General features: G+C 46.6%; 2 non-coding genes across 2 annotated transcripts; both read right to left on the reverse strand.

Annotated features, from left to right (window-relative positions):
* Positions 1-1221: 1221 nt before the first annotated feature.
* trnap-agg (transfer RNA proline (anticodon AGG)) lies at positions 1222-1293 on the reverse strand. The gene has a single exon. It is a non-coding gene; the product is annotated as a tRNA-Pro (tRNA).
* An 11909-nt stretch (positions 1294-13202) lies between these two features.
* On the reverse strand, positions 13203-13274 carry trnap-agg (transfer RNA proline (anticodon AGG)). The gene has a single exon. It is a non-coding gene; the product is annotated as a tRNA-Pro (tRNA).
* Between the last annotated feature and the right edge of the window lie 3913 nt (positions 13275-17187).

Below are 17187 nucleotides of genomic sequence, written 5' to 3' on the forward strand. Positions count from 1 at the left end.
CGCCGCTTTGCCAGCTAAAACACCGGTGCCGGCACATAAGGACGCTGTCATAGCCTGTCAACCACGTTGATTAGCTGCGTATATACGAATGTGAATCGCATCATTGGCTGGACTCTGGGATAAGGTGGCATAATTCTAATCCCATACAGGAGCAGCCAGTCACTTACTGACTAACACTGCAAAACAGAATTGTTAAAGTTTTAATTTTAATTTCAATTCAGGTTAGATTTTTTTTTTCTGTGCCAGAGACCGTGCCAGCAGTGCGCAATTGCGCACGCGCGCAGCTTAGAGGGAACATTGGGTAAGGTCTAGTTTCTTTCATCTGAGGCAGCTGACCAAAATTAAGCACTTTCTTGCACGACAGCAATTTGAAACAGTAATCCATGCCTTTGTAACCGTTCGGCTGGATTACTGTAATTCTCTTTATTTTGGGGTGAGTCAATCTCCTGCTTTTCGACTGCAGCTAGTTCAGAATGCTGCTGCACGTCTTTTAACTGGCACTCGTAGATGCGAGCATATCACCCCAGTTTTATATTCACTTCATTGGCTGCCCGTGCATTTTAGGATCATTTTAAGCTGCTTTTATTTGTTTTTAAATGTTTGTCCAATGCTGCCCCTCTGTACCTCTCTGAGCTTCTTCATCCATACATACCTTCCCGGTCCCTCAGGTCGGCAGACCAGCTCCTCCTGAGCGTGCCCAGGACTAATCGTAAGCTCAGAGGGGATCGGCGTTTGTTGTGGCAGCACCAAAATTGTGGAATGAGTTGCCTTTACATGTTAGACAGGCACCTTCCTTATCTGTTTTTAAATCACGTCTTAAAACATATTTATTTACCTTGGCTTTCAGCACAGCAGGACTTGTTGATGTCTCTTAATATGTTTCTTATTAATTATATTATTTTTCAATTTTAAGATATTCTATATGTAATTTAAACTGCTTTCTCTTTGTTTTATATTTGTAGTACGTTGGCCAACATTGTTGGATGTAAAGTGCGTTATAAATAAAGATGCTATGCTATGCTAAGGAACAAATATGATAATGAAAATGTGATAAATAAAAATGAATAAAAATAAGACTGCAAGTTTTTTACGGCTGCAAAGTTCACAGGCAGCAGCCTTTTGTGTGTCTCCGTGTGTGCCGCATGAAAAGTTACAAGAAATACATTTTTCAATTATCACAAAATTAGCTTTGACACAAGGGGATAAAAAAAAAAGAAGCGAGGGCTCGTCCGGGATTTGAACCCGGGACCTCTCGCACCCTAAGCGAGAATCATACCCCTAGACCAACGAGCCACAGCAAACAGCTGCTCACATCTGGACTTCTGACATATACTTGTGTGTGAATCCTGCAAAGTTGTGATGTGGCATTTGGTCCTCACTGCTTCATCCAGTACAACATCACCCTCTGCTGGTGGAAAACGTTATAAGTATTCATCTCGTTAACAGACGCCCCCACTATATGCTATAGCTTTTTTATGGTATCTATGTACCTTTTTCACTGGAGATGTGTAAAAACAACATTTATTTCTTCAATTGCACACACATAATTATACAAAAAACATTAAAAAGTTTTTGAGGGACAGGAATCCACCCCGTGGATTCCTGCCTCATCCCCGTGGTCTGCCAGGATGACGCGCCGCTCCTCCGTGACCCCTGTCCTCCTCGGCTCAACGTGCGCCGGGCGAACCTCCGCAATCTGAGGCCGCTGTGTCGGACTCCCTGTGCCGCTGGGGCTTATACCTCACCCCCGGCTCCTGTCAGGATTGGGCTGGTAAACGCTAGATCGCTGGTGAACAAATCTTTTATTCTGAATGACTTATGCCGGGCTCACACTGTGCGATTTTTTCAGTCGCGCGATTCAGCTCCTGCTCAAACTGTACGATTGACTCGCAGGGGTTAGAAGTTCATAGGTCACGATGCAGGGTCTCACACTATACGGCCCGATGCTCTGATGCGACCTGAGTGCTCACACTGTGCGTCCATAAAATGAAGGTTATAACAGAAAATCTGTCGCTCCCTCTCCCTCTCTGTCTTTCACTCACACAGACACGCACACCACCACCATCAACTTTATGAAAAACATTGATCAGGCAGCTGTGATTGAGCAGCAATGTAAATCCAACTATTTTCACGGTTGTTGTGGTCGTGATAATTTTGTGAGGCCACATCGAAAAGGCTCGGGTGAGCTTTCCAAAGTTCTACAAGTTGTGCCTCCATCGCTTGTGTCCAGATCACACGCTGCACAGCCGTGCTGCGCCGTCTTTTTCGCTGACATTTGTGTTTGCGCGTGCGCAGTGTGAGAAGCTGCAGTGACACCCTCCCGACCAAGCGATTCATGATCGGGAGCTGGTCGTGAGGTGTTAATCGTTTCTCGTTACCTCACGTACACTACACGATGCACGACGCACGATGAAGGACAAACTCGGGCCGATCACCAAAACGGTCGCACGACTCAAAAATCGGCTCAAAATGGGCCAAAAATCGCACAGTGTGAGCCCGGCATTATTCATCTCCTGGAAACTGGACTTCATGTGTGTCACGGAGACTTGGCTTAACACTGGTGAGTCCAGTATTTTATCCGAACTTTTACCAGCGGGTTGTTCCTATTTTAACACACCAAGGACATCAGGGAGAGGAGTTACGGCGGTTGTTTTTAAAAAGGATTTTAAATGTAAACAGTGTTTTTTACAGCCCTCGTTTTCCAGCTTTGAGCTCACATGTTTTGAAGTCAATCGCTCTAACTCTGTGCTCTTTGCTGTTATTTATCGTCCCCCTAAATACAATAAGAATTTCATAAATGACTTTTCAGAATTTCTAGCTGGGATTATGCCCAACTACGATCATGTTCTTATTGTGGGAGATTTTAATATCCATGTCTGTTGCCCTGATAAACCTCCGGTGAAGGAGTTTTTAAGTCTTATTGACTCTTTTAATCTGGTCCACGAACACGGACACACACTAGACCTGGTCTTGTCACACAGTCTACCTGTGTCTAACGTGGAAGTGACTGACACTGCTTTCTCTGACCATATGGCTGTATTATTTGATGATGTGTTTTCACGCACTACAGTTGAAACCAGCGCTCCTGTTCGCCGCTGTCGGATTATTAACCCTTCCACTGCTGCCCAGTTCTCCTCTGCTTTTAACCAGCTGTCTATCCCCGCCGATCGTACTCCCTTGGACACAGAGGACCTCAGCTCCTGGTTTCAATATTCTTGCCTAACTATTCTGGACTCTGTGGCACCATTAATAACCAGGAAGCCCAAGGCTAAAACTGATCCTTGGTTTAACGACACCACTCGGGCTGTGAGGAGGGAGTGTCCTAGAGCTGAACGCAGATGGAAGAGGGACAAACTGCAGGTGTCTCTTCAAATTCTGAAGGACTGCTGGTGTAACCGGTGTGGTTCTGCGTTGTGTCTGATCCTGACGATAAAAGGTAAAAGAAAGAAAGACCTCCAAATAAACAGCTTGCCCACTCCAGCTCCTCTTCCACAGGGGAATTGTAGAAAAGGGGAGAGGCAAAAGGGGTACACTGTATTTATAGGGTTGCACCAAAGAAGAAGAACAATGAGGAGGGGCTCTAACTGATAATGAACATAACTACAGGCTTGGAGGTCCTAAACGTCAGGTATAAAAGGAACGGTTTGGGGGTTTAGAACACATTTTGTGTAATTATAACAAGATGTGATTTATGACCCTGTTACATTCACCCCCCAAGAATTACACAAAATCCTAAAGAGTACACCAAAAAAATAATAAAATGTATAAATACACCCACAATAACAGATACAGTGGCCTCAAACAAATTCACATCACATATACAATGAATTAGATCAGCAACATAGCTTCCTCCAAGGAGGATAAGAGACCTGAGACCCACTCGGCGCCTAGCAAGATCCCAGGACACACTACAGACAAAATGAGGTGCCATTTACACCACACAAAACAGGCCATAATATCTATGGGCGTCACCATCAGACTGCACAGACTGACAAAATACAATCAACTCTGTGCCTCTATTATTCTTTTCCGAAAACAATAGCAATGGACAACATACAGCAATAAACAAATTCACACATCGATAACCGCTGCTTGAACAGGTTCAACACCAAGGAGTGTTTCGAGTTGAGCCATTGATTCAATCAAGCGACGAACTGGTTTAATGATTCTACCAAAACGTGTGGTAAGTCCCTGATCCACGTCCACATCTTCGGGTTCAAGGGAATGAAAACTATGGGAGTCAGCAGGGGAGTCTGGGTAGGCTCCATCACCAGCCAGCCCACCAAGATCAGGAGCACCCATCATAGGAGGGGTCTCATGAATGCCATCTTCGACTGGGTCAGCGGCGGATTGCTGATGGATCCATGATAGTGTGCGGTCATCACACTCGCCAATGCTGGAGACGGAATCCACAGTACGGGTGGCAGGAGGTACAGCTCCTGTGTCCCCAAAAGATGTCACAGACCCATCCAGGTCAGACTCAGGTGGGGCCACTGACAACGCTCACAGCAGGATGTGCAGCATCGTCATTCAATGTTGTGTCCAAGGGCAAAAAGTTAACTTGAAGGAGCAGGTTGCGATGCACCACGCACTCGTGTCCTTCTTTGTCTCTGATACGACAGATGTGAAGAGCAGGATCCAAGTCGACTACCGTGTACACAACAGGTTCCCATTTGTCAGAGAGCTTCCTTTTCCCTCTGACTCCCTTGTTTGCCAACAACACCTGGTCTCCCAGTGAAAGAGGCAGACCCTTCACTTTTCTGTTGTACTGGTCAGACTGGTGTCTCTGCTCCATTGTGCTGTGTTCCTGGGCTTGGAGCATGGCAGAGCGCAGGTCATCCATCAGTGACTTGACATAGGTATCCATAGTCACAAATGGTGCCATCATGAAGGACATCCCGAAACATGAGGTCAACTGGCAACCTTGGGACCCCCCCAAACATCAGGTAGAATGGCGCAAAGCCGGTGGTTTTGTGTGCCGTACAGTTATACACAAACGTCATGGACTGTATCATCTGCGGCCATTTCTGCTTAGATCTGGGGGGGAGGGACCGTAACTTTCAATTCAATTCAATTCAATAAAACTTTATTGATCCTGAAGGTTGACCCCGAAGGAAATTGGGTTAAGGCTGCCGACCTTTGCCAGCGCCATCTTACCCTTCTGACCATACATACATTACACAAACATCACATGTTGAAGACAGGTCAGAGAGGTATAACGTGGAAAAAGCACAACATGAGGAAAGATAAGGAGAAAAAAAAATAACTCCCCCCAGACTGAGCTCCAACAGGGAGATCAGTTTGAGAACAGAAAAAAAACACCTCTGCACATAGCACATGAAAAAACTCTTAATACACCAAAGAAACACATGACAAGCAACAGGGATGGGTAAAGGGTGAGAGACAGCCAGTGTAGACAGTGCAGCATAAGCGCTGGTCTCCTTGATCCACCATCTGCATCGGAGGGGAATAAGCGTCGAAGGCGTTTGGAAAGGGAGGAGGGATGAGTGTATATCTGCATGTGTATATATGTCTGTGTGCGTGTGTGTGTATATGTCCAGAGTTCAGCTGAGACAGTGTCCTTCGCCCTGCCAGGCTAAGTAAACAGTCTTCCAGCCAACCCAGCTGGCCTTGCATAGAATGGGAAGAACAGTCTAAACACAGTCGTTATCAGGGTGTTGTTGTTCAGCTCCAGCCTTGAGACCGCAGCTGGCGCCGAAGGGGTATCCGCATGAAGTGATGGTGGTTTTTACTTTAGTGCGAACAACTCATATGAATTTCAAAGCTGTTCTAACAGTCCAACACTGGTCTCTCAATCTCCCGTTGGAGAGCCGTGAGCTTCTCCATGATCTTATCAAACTTACGCTCCGTGATGTTGTCATTCTTGTGCTCAAAGAGCCGATTCTGAGAACTCACGACCGCAGTGAGTTTCTCCAAGATGTAATCCAGTTTGCGCTCAGAGGTCTTATTCTGAGTATTCACGGCAGCCGTAAGCTTCTCCAAGATCTTATCCGTGCGTCCATGTTTCCAAGGGTGCGATTAAATCTCTCTGTGGTACCATTACCCATGGGGTGGTGTGGTGACGTGTGAGGTTTGGCAACGCCACCCAAAACCAGAAGCTCTGCAAGCAGCTCGCTCTCAAAACTAGCTCCCTGGTCAGAGTGAATGCGCTGAGGGAAGCCATACACACAGAAGAATCCATCCCAGATGTTACGTGTGCTGTTGGTTTCTCTGTTGTGTGACGTGTGTATGTAAATTCACCTGTGCAGGGACTCGGCTGTGATTGGTGGACCTGATGACCGGCCTGATGTGACTGGTTCCTGCGGTGGCCGTGAGCTACAAAAGGGCGACTGAAGAGCTGCACTGGTTGGGATGTGTGGCAGACTTCCCATGCACCTGCCTCTGGCCCTGACGGCGCGGCCGCAGCTACAGTCTTTTAGTATAAAGTCGGGCATGTGTGTGAGGTGCGGAGTAAGTAGGGGTGAGCTGCCGATTATTTTGAGATGCCTTCTTTTCTCCTGTGTTTTTAGACCAGGGAGGTCAGTCTGTGTTATTCCTTTGTTTTCTTTTCCGTGGATAGGTTAGAGGGGAACCGAAGCATAGGTTGAGTTTTGTTTATTGTTTTGGCCTTGGCTCACCCCGAAGTATATACTCCCCCATTGTGCCATTATTGTAAATAAATTATTGTTAAGAATCTAACGCTGTGGCTGTGTCTGTTTGGGCGTGGGAAGTCGCGGGACGTCCTGCGCTGGTTACGGTCATTACGAGCCGGGTCGTAACAATTTTGGGGGCTCGTCCCTTTGTCCCGTTTTGTGGTCTGTGGTTTGTTCGGTCGGCTTTTCTTTTGTGTGTGGGTGTGTGTGTGTGTGTGTGTGTGTGTATGGGAGGATGGAGTTCTCGTTAGATGATTTTGTCACCTCCCCTTCCTGGGATAAGATAGAGGTGTGTCGAAAGGCGGATTTGCTTATTGTGGCGAGTTTTTTTGATATTAAAGTATCTTACAATGCCCGTAAAGCAGAGGTGAGGGCTGCCTTGTGTGCAGGTTTGGTGGAGCGGGGCATTCTCCCTCCCCTGAAGGCAGCTGTAAAGCAGCCTGGCGGGGGCGGCGTGGAGGTGGCTCCGGTGCCTGGACCGGAGCCGGATGCCAAACGGCCTGCTAATGTGCCCCCGGCTGAGGTGGAGTCGGACGCGGCTGAGGTGGAGTCGGACGCGGCTGAGGTGGAGTCTGATGTAGCTGAGGTGGAGCCTTAGGCAGTGGGGTCTGCTGCGGCGGACCTCCGTTTGACCCTCCGTATTAGGGAGGCGGAGGTGCGTGCTAAGGAGCTTGAAGTGCAGGCTATGCACGTCCGTGTTAGAGCTCTGGAGCTGGAACGCAAGCCCGCCGTTGTCTTAACACCTGTGGCCGCTGCCTCCACGCCTGTCTCAGGTCACCCTGACGCATCCACAGTTTCTCCACCAGGTTTTGACATCACCAAACACGTTAGACTAGTGCCTCCGTTTTGGGAGGCTGAGGTTGAGTCCTATTTTAGCGCTTTTGAGCGTATAGCAGCTGCTTTGAGTTGGCCTAAGGAGTTTTGGGCGCTGCTACTTCAGTGTAAGTTAATCGGCATGGCTCAGGAAGTATGTACTAGCCTTTCCGTTAACGACAGCCTCCAATATGATATTGTGAAGAAATCAATTTTGCACGCGTATGAATTAGTTCCTGAGGCTTATCGACAGAAATTTCGTGAGAGTGAAAAGACCGCCGAACAAACCTTTGTGGAGTTTGCCCGAGAGAAACAGCGCTTGTTTGAACGCTGGATGCAAGCCAGCAGTGTGAAGGATGTTGAGGGATTGAAGGAGTTGGTTCTTTTAGAAGAATTTAAAAAGTGTCTCCCGGGTCAGCTGGTAGTGTATTTAAATGAGCAGAAGGTGACGTCCCTAGCAAAAGCAGCGGTTTTAGTGGATGAGTTCATCCTCACACATAAAGTTGTTTTTTCACCCGGGACGGCACGAGAAGTGGGAGGGGTACAGGAAAAGAGACAGAAATTCCCTAAACAGACCCAAAGGGCGAGGCAGGAGGAAACTGACAGGCGGGAATGTTTTTATTGCCGTGAGTCTGGTCACCTGATCGCCAGTTGTCCTGCGCTGCGGAGGAAAGAGCAGCGCAGGGGGTCTAAGGGACCCGTGGGGTTCATTAAAGTAGTCTCCCCACCTACCTGTCCTGAACAGGTGCAGCGGTGTGACCCAGAAATGGAGGAAGATTCACGTTTTAAACCTTTCCTTTCCCACGGCTTCGTTTCGGTGGCAGGGAAAGAGGACAGGGTTCCCATTACTATTCTCCGAGACACCGGGGCGCATCAATCTTTTATGTTAGACGATGTGTTACCACTGTCGGATAAAACTGCCTGCCACACGGATGTGTTAGTGTGGGGGATTGAGATGAATGTTCTTCGGGCGCCCCTCCACCGAGTATATTTACACTCACCTATCACAACTGGGCCTGTGAAGGTTGCCATAAGACGACAGTTACCGTTTAAAGGTGTGTCATTTATTTTGGGCAACGATCTGGCTGGGGGAAAAGTGTTTCCACCGCCTGAGGTGACGGATACCCCTGTGGCTGCCTCAGATGTTACCGAGCCAAAAGCGACAGTTTTTCCCGTTTGCGCTGTTACACGGGCGCAAGCGCGCAAGTTTGCGGATGTCATTAATATCGCAGATACGTTTGTGGCTGGGGAGCAAAAACCTTGTGTTGGGGTGAAAGACAGTGTGAGGGATAAATGTAGTGTGCTAAATTTAACACCGGTGTTGAGCGGAGATATGAATAAAGAAGCATTGATAAGTGCTCAGGAAAATGACAGGTCTTTGAATCCCTGTTTTGCAGCCGTTGCCACGGCTGAGGAAAGCAGCCTTCCCCGTTTTTTTCTGCAGGATGGCGTGTTAATGAGGCGGTGGTCCTCTGATCAGAGTGGCACATCAAGTGTTACACAGGTGGTGGTACCATCTCAACATTGTGATCAGGTGCTAAGTTTAGCACATGATGCCGGCATGGCTGGGCATCTCGGAGTAAATAAAACTTATTACCGAGTGCTGCGTAATTTCTTTTGGCCTGGCTTAAAGAAACATGTGGCTGCTTACTGTCGGTCTTGTGCCACCTGCCAGTTGGTGGGCAAACCTAACAAACCCATTCCACCTGCGCCGTTATCACCTATCCCAGTGATGAGTGAACCTTTTGAGAAGGTAATACTGGATTGTGTGGGACCGTTGCCGAGAACAAAAGCCGGTAATCAGTACATTCTTACTATAATGTGCTCAGCAACGAGATTTCCGGAAGCCATTCCGCTGCGTACTGTGAAAGCCAAAGCGGTCATTAAAGCTATGATCAGATTCTTTTCTGTGTTTGGGTTGCCGAAAATTATTCAAACGGACCAAGGCACCAACTTCATGTCCAGAGTTTTTGCGCAGGTTGTTGATGTACTACATGCTAAGCATGTTACATCCAGTCCATACCACCCCGAAAGTCAAGGGGCTTTGGAAAGGTTCCATCAAACCCTTAAAGTTATGCTACATAAGTTTTGTTTGGAGTCTGGTAAAGAATGGGATGAGGGGTTGCCCTTACTGTTATTTGCCATTAGGGAGGCTAGACAGGAGTCGCTGGGTTTTAGCCCCGCGGAGTTGGTTTTCGGACATGTGGTCCGAGGCCCTCTCCGACTTTTGAGGGAAAAATGGTTGTCGGAGGCTCCGGAGGAGCCCTGTAGTGTACATGACTACGTAAGCCAGCTTCGAGACAGGCTTCGCCTGGCATGGAAATTAGCCGGGGAAAACCTAAAGCAAGTGCAAACCAAAATGAAAACTCGTTTCGACAAGAAAGCTGTAAACAGAAGTTTTCAACCAGGGGAGAAGGTGCTGTTGTTATTGCCTGTAGTGGGGTCCAGTTTATCTACGCAGTTCACTGGTCCTTACAGTGTTGAACGTAAACTCGACAACAGCCATTATGTGATACGCACTCCGAATCGGCGGCGAAAAACCAGGGTTTGCCATGTGAACACCTTGAAACTGTTCCATCCTCGCAAGCAGAATACAACAGCGCACTCGGTGTGCGCTGTTGCCACCCTCTCCGCTTACAAACCATCGGATGATGGGTTATCTGGGAAGGAAGATGTCTTAGGTAGTGGGCTGAAGAACTCAGTGGTTTTAAATGATCTTGAATCATTTGTTGCCGAATTACCTGAAGCTGCTCAGACTGACATCATAACTCTGATAAGGAACAACTTGTCGCTTTTCTCTGATCACCCGCGCCAAACGACTGTGTTATGTCATGACATTGATGTGGAGGGGCATAAACCAATTAAACAACATGCGTACCGGGTGAACCCACTGAAAAGGGAGATAATGCAGAGAGAAGTTAATTATCTCCTAGAGCATGGCTTGGCCGTTCCTAGTGCTAGCGCGTGGAGCTCACCATGCGTGTTAGTGCCCAAATCAGACAACACTCCTCGATTCTGCACAGATTATCGAAAGGTGAATGCAGCCACTAAAGCCGACTCTTTCCCGTTACCTAGGATGGATGATTGTGTTGATCGGGTGGGGTCCGCTACTTATGTGACCAAATTGGATTTATTGAAGGGATATTGGCAGGTCCCTTTATCGGCAAGAGCGTCTGAGATCTCTGCATTCGTTACCCCCGATCACTTCCTTCAGTATACCGTGATGCCTTTTGGCTTGCGTAATGCGCCGGCGACCTTTCAGCGCCTGATGGCCAAGGTTCTGGCCGGGGTCCCAAACTGTGATGCCTACTTAGATGATGTGGTCATTTATTCTGCTTCCTGGAGCAGTCATCTCCAAACTCTCTCCACTGTTTTCAGGCGTTTCGAGGAAGCATCGCTCACTGTAAACCTGACTAAATGTGAGTTTGGGAAAGCCACCATCACCTACCTCGGAAAGCAGGTGGGTCACGGGAAAGTATGCCCCGTAACCGCAAAGGTGGAGGCTATTATCGAGTACCCGGTCCCACAAACAAGGAGGGCGTTACGCCGCTTCCTGGGGATGTGTGGTTACTACCGCGGATTCTGTAAAAACTTTGCCTCCGTGGTCGCCCCCCTGACTGACCTAGTCAGCCCAACCAAATCCTTCACTTGGACTGCGGCATGCCAAACTGCTTTTGAGTCTGTGAAAGCTTTACTGTGCAGTGCTCCAGTTTTAGCAGCCCCTAACTTTGACTCTTCGTTTAAGTTGGAGGTGGATGCCAGCGCAACCGCAGCGGGTGCGGTTCTGCTGCAGGCAGATCAACACGGAGTGGACCGTCCGATCTGCTATTTTTCGAGGAAATTCAATCAGCACCAAAAAAACTACAGCACCATCGAGAAGGAAGCGCTTGCATTGTTGCTAGCCCTGCAACACTTCGAGGTCTACCTGGGGTCTAGCTCCGTGCCCGTTCAGGTTTTCACAGATCACAACCCACTTGTGTTTCTTTCGCGGATGCAAAATTCCAATTAGCGACTCATGCGCTGGTCCCTTCTGTTACAAGACTTCAACCTTCAGATCAGTCATAAAAAGGGCCTTGATAATGTCTTCGCTGATGCCTTATCTAGAGCAGTATAACCAGATGTGAATTAAATAAGCAGGGGATTATTTAATTCTTATGGTGGGGGGTGTTACGTGTGCTGTTGGTTTCTCTGTTGTGTGACGTGTGTATGTAAATTCACCTGTGCAGGGACTCGGCTGTGATTGGTGGACCTGATGACCGGCCTGATGTGACTGGTTCCTGCGGTGGCCGTGAGCTACAAAAGGGCGACTGAAGAGCTGCACTGGTTGGGATGTGTGGCAGACTTCCCATGCACCTGCCTCTGGCCCTGACGGCGCGGCCGCAGCTACAGTCTTTTAGTATAAAGTCGGGCATGTGTGTGAGGTGCGGAGTAAGTAGGGGTGAGCTGCCGATTATTTTGAGATGCCTTCTTTTCTCCTGTGTTTTTAGACCAGGGAGGTCAGTCTGTGTTATTCCTTTGTTTTCTTTTCCGTGGATAGGTTAGAGGGGAACCGAAGCATAGGTTGAGTTTTGTTTATTGTTTTGGCCTTGGCTCACCCCGAAGTATATACTCCCCCATTGTGCCATTATTGTAAATAAATTATTGTTAAGAATCTAACGCTGTGGCTGTGTCTGTTTGGGCGTGGGAAGTCGCGGGACGTCCTGCGCTGGTTACGGTCATTACGAGCCGGGTCGTAACACCAGAGCTTTTTAGCAACTCTCTTAGCTGTCTGATCCCGGCATTGGAATGCATGTGCTAATTTTGTGAAGTGGTCAGTAATCACAAGAACATCCACAGACTTGTTGTTGCTGTCCTCAGCTGACCAGAAGTCAATGCACACAAGTTCCAGTGGAGCACAGGTCTTAATGCTTTCCAACGGGGCCCTAGCTGCTGGCTCTGGGGTCTTACTGAGAACACACCTGCGGCAATTTCTCACATGATTGTGCACATCCTTCTCCATATCATACCAGAAGAAACGCTGACGAGCCAAGGAGAGTGTGCGAGGTTGTGCTCACTGTCCACTTTCAAAACACGTCTTAAAACCCATTTTTACTCCTTGGCTTATGACACAGTCAGACCCTGATTTTATTGTTTTAATCTAATGTCATGATTTTTATTGTTTTAAATGTAATTCTAATTATCATTTTATTCTATTTTATTATTGTTTTTGCTATTTGTGCCAATTTTATTACTTTAAATGTTATTTTAATTGTCATCTTATTTTTTTTTAAATATTTCTCCTCTATTTTATATTATTTCTTTTTTTAACTTGTTTAATGTATCATGTTTGGCATGTCAAGTGTACAGCACTTTGTGTTCAGCTTGGGGCTGATCTGAAAGTGCTATATAAATAAATTGCTTGCTTGCTATTTAAACAAAACACTTATTTACCGAGTAAAGAGAAATTTCTTGATGTATTCTGATTAATGCACTGTCACAAGACAAGCTGTCAGTTTGATAGTAATTTAGAAGTTATACAACTAATATTCTTGACTTGACAGTTCATGTGCAAAAGTCACTTACTATACTTGCTTTGATAGCGTTTGTCTTCAACCATCTCATTTTGAGTACAGCTTTTTACAGGAGTTCAGTTGACAGGCAGCAGACTCTTTTGTGTCTTTTGCCATTTGAAAAGTTGCAAGAAAGTCATGTTTCTAATCTCAAATAATCCATCTTAACTGAATTGATTAAAACTGAGGGCTCGTCCGGGATTTGAACCCGGGACCTCTCGCACCCTAAGCGAGAATCATACCCCTAGACCAACGAGCCACAGAAAGCAGCTGTTGACATCTGGATTTCTGACATATACTCCTGTGCACAGTTGTGGCATTTTGTCCTCACTGCTTCATCCAGTGCAGCACCACCCTCTGGTGGTGAAAAATGTGATATCTTCAGAAGGCTGTCCAATTTTACAGCCCCTCACTAAGTTCCTACCTGGCCGTCGAAGGATCCTACCTACGTGACACAGGTAGGCAGGATCCTTCCCCTGAATTTGGACACAGCCATAGATAGTACACAAGCTGGTGTCACAGATCACATTGAAAGGTTTGGCAAAAATAGACTTAAATCGGCCTTCAAATTCAAGCAGGAATGTTTTTGAGCCCTCTTCAGTATCCATTTTTGTACTTTCAGGCCTTTGCTACTGACAAGCTCCAACAGGGATGACTCCAGAGGGACTGCACACAATGAATGAGAAAAAAAAGGGTTCTCCAGGTCATGGTAGTCTGATGAGCTTTGAAAGAAAGCAGCTGGAATTCTCTAAGTTTCTTGAAGGTTATCTCATCTGAGAACCTTCATTAGTTCTAAAACGAAATGTTGGAGAGTCCCAGGTATTTAAACCCCAGAGAGGGTTGTCTTTACCAGGGTCGTTGACCAACTATGAAACATATCACATGAGCCAAGGTATGAAAAAAGGTGTGGGTAATTATCAGCAGAGGTTTCGGGTGAAACTATTATGAGACCTTGACATATGTAGTTTAACTTCTTTACACTGAAATTGAATGACCTCAATTTCAATCAGACCTTGTGAGCTGTAATAGCCCTTTTGCACCAGCACCTACCTGGCTTGGCTTAACTTGACTCAGCTCGGTCTTTAGGGTTTTCCATTAGCTGGTAGTACCTGGTAACAGGTATTTTTTAGTACCTGCTCAGTAAGGTTTCCAAGTCAATCTCAAAATGTGACATATACAGATTGCATGCCAGGGAGTGTGCAGTCAATGGCGTCACTCAATGAGTCATGAGAGTGACTCCTTCACAAAATCAAAACCACCATTTTCGAAAGACAAATTGGTGTCACAGATCACATTGAAGGGTTTGGCAAACAACACATGTACAATGACCCAGAAGGAATTAAACTTGCCACAGGTTTCCATGAAGATAAGAGCTTGTGCTGCGAAGGGGGCTCGTCCGGGATTTGAACCCAGGGCTTCTCACACCCTAAGCAAGAATCATACGCCTAGATCAAGCCGAGCCCGTCCAGCATCCTCCCACATCTGCTGCAGCTTCACCACCTGCTGCGTCTGCTGACGGCTCTGGTGAGTCCGTTCAGCCACCACCTGCTCCATCACTTGCAACTTCCATGCCGTCATCTGCAGTGCCACCACCTGCTTATCGCCTGCAGCCGCCATGCTGCCACCGGGTCTCGTCTTGACCCAGCCACAGGTCGTCGCCACGCTGGGTCTCATCTCGCCTGCCAAGCCACCTCCACGTCCAGCATGCCCTGCGTCTGCCAAATCATGCCCACGTCCAGCAAAGCCAGCTCGGCCGGCACATCCTGCACGGCCGCGTCCAGCACGGCTGCGTCCGGCGCCTGCCAAGACAGCCCATCCACGGAAACACACCAAACCGTCCCCACCGTTGTACCCCCGGCCAGCCTCCTGAACTGTGCCGCTGCCATTTTCCATGTTGCCGGCTCTCTGATCTGCTCTGTCTCCCCCTGATCCTTTGAACTATGAACTGTTATGCTGTGGACACCAATTTCAAATGTTTGAAATTCAAAGATTATACAATTTACAATTTCTCAACATTGATTTTTTTTCTTAAAAGTGGGACAAAGTGTCATGTAGCTATTCACCATCCCCAATCCTCCCAAAATCAAAGACGAAGGAAACAATAAAAATCCAAATGATTTTTGGTGGTTTAGAATTTGGGTACCAAGCCCCAAGTGGGATAGGAGAAGGATCATTGAGTGCGAGAGGAACTTACCTGAAAGATAGGATCATGGCCAAGCTTGAAACCTGGACCCCCCGTAGCCGGTTACTAAGACTACATGAAGTACCCTCAGTAGGTCTGCTAGATGATGTTAATGCAGCACTACGGCTGGAAGTTTCAGAATACTGTCTTTTGGCGCAGAAACACTTTAAATTATTCTCAGTTGAGCCCGGACGTTTCTGTATGTGTTTCGGCACGTGAAATAAAGTCTGTGTTTCAGTGGGTGAAATATAAACACGGTCACAGTGACGGTTAATGTGTGAATTAGAGGCCATTAGATTGAAGAGACTTTTGCTAAGATAAACAGGTTGACGCCTAGTGGGCTTTGTGGATTTTGTTCTGGGAGTGGGTAGTTCGGACGCGGCCCGGAGGTAACTGGGGTAGCAACCTTGGGAGTAGGACCCCTAAAAAGCTTTGTTCATGTTTGGCAACCCTCCTGTCTTTGGACGCAGAGGCAGGCCCAGCGGTGTCTGGTGGTCCGAGGTGGTGACTTGAGAACTGAGCACTCTCGCATTAGCCCCAGTATAAACAAAGAGACTGCTGTGTAATCACGGGTTGATGTTTATTCTGGTGTAGAATTTTGTTAAGATCTACAGGTTGAATTCTACAATAGAAAAAAAAAGGTTAAATCACTCGCTTCAGTGGTAGAAATTGGTTGTGTGCCTGTCCCCTGGCGAGTGTGTTTTAAAAAGAGAAAAGAGGGTAATTTGGAGCCACATGGAGATAGACAGGCTTAATTGGTTAAAAGTCTCTGTGGTGTAAGGAGTGAGAGGTGTGTGTGTGGGAGTGAGAGAGCTCGCTGTAGTGTTTCTCCTCTCCTCCCAAAGGAAGTACGTGTGTATATGTGTGAGCTGAGCTAGCGTGAGCAGCTGTTGTCTGTCTTTTGCTGGGTTGTTGGCTCTGGGGGAGCCAGAAACGGTGAGAAAAGTCGTGTCTGGGTTCTATTCGCCGAGCCGCTGAAAGATTTTGTCACTTATACAAACAACGGAGAAGTAGAGCGAATGTGCGCTCACTAGAGCGGAAGTGTGACTGAGCTAAGACAGGAAGTGTAAGAGTGCCTGAGTGGGTTTCAGAATAAATGACCTATGCAGTGTGGCATTTGCCCGGACGTGAATAGGATCTATTTTGATTCAGTGTGAGTGGGATATCTCATGCGAAATAGTTGCTCATTTGACTGGTGGCTGTAGCTCAGGTGGCAGAGCAGGTCAGCCACTAATCAGAAGATCGGTGGTTCAATCCCAGGCTGCCTCCTGGCTGCATGCCAAATATTCTTGGGCAAGATACTAACCCCATGTTTGGTGGTGGTCAGAGGGCCCGGTGGCGCCGGTGTCCGGCAGCCTCGCCTCTGTCAGTGCGCCCCAGGGCAGCTGTGGCTACAATGTAGCTGCCATCACCAGTGTGTGAATGGGTGAGTAGTGTAAAGCGCTATACAAATGCAGACCATTTCATACTGGAAAATTATTATTGAGTTTTAAATACATTACATAACACTCTCTGAATAAAAAGTTAATTTCTGTTTGGGTTTTTTGTGAAAATGCTATGCAAAGGTTAAAGTAAGCGCATCAGAGCCTTCTTTTGAGTACACAACTTCAAAGTAAGAAATGATCACATTCACATTCAAATCATTTTTAAATTAGACTTTGTTTTATTTTTCAATGATCATATGTTCTGAAAGTTATTTTCTGAGTCAGACTTTGTTTTGTTTTCCAGTTGTTTTCTAAAATTAGACCTTGTTTTTTTTATTTTAATCATTAAATGTTCTTGAAGTTCTAATTTATATTAGACTTTGTTTTTTATTTTTAATGATTTTAAATTATTTAATTAAACTTTGTCTTTCCTGATGAAAGAATAGATCGTTCTGAAGTTATAGTTTAAATTGAACTTTGTTTTTGGTTAATAAATGTAAATGATTTCGAAGTTAATTCCAGTCGAACTTTGTTTCGTTTTGATAAACAATTTAATATTTATGAAA

The sequence above is a fragment of the Pelmatolapia mariae genome, linkage group LG7 (assembly GCF_036321145.2).
Source record: "Pelmatolapia mariae isolate MD_Pm_ZW linkage group LG7, Pm_UMD_F_2, whole genome shotgun sequence".
Classification (NCBI taxonomy): Eukaryota; Metazoa; Chordata; class Actinopteri; order Cichliformes; family Cichlidae; genus Pelmatolapia; species Pelmatolapia mariae.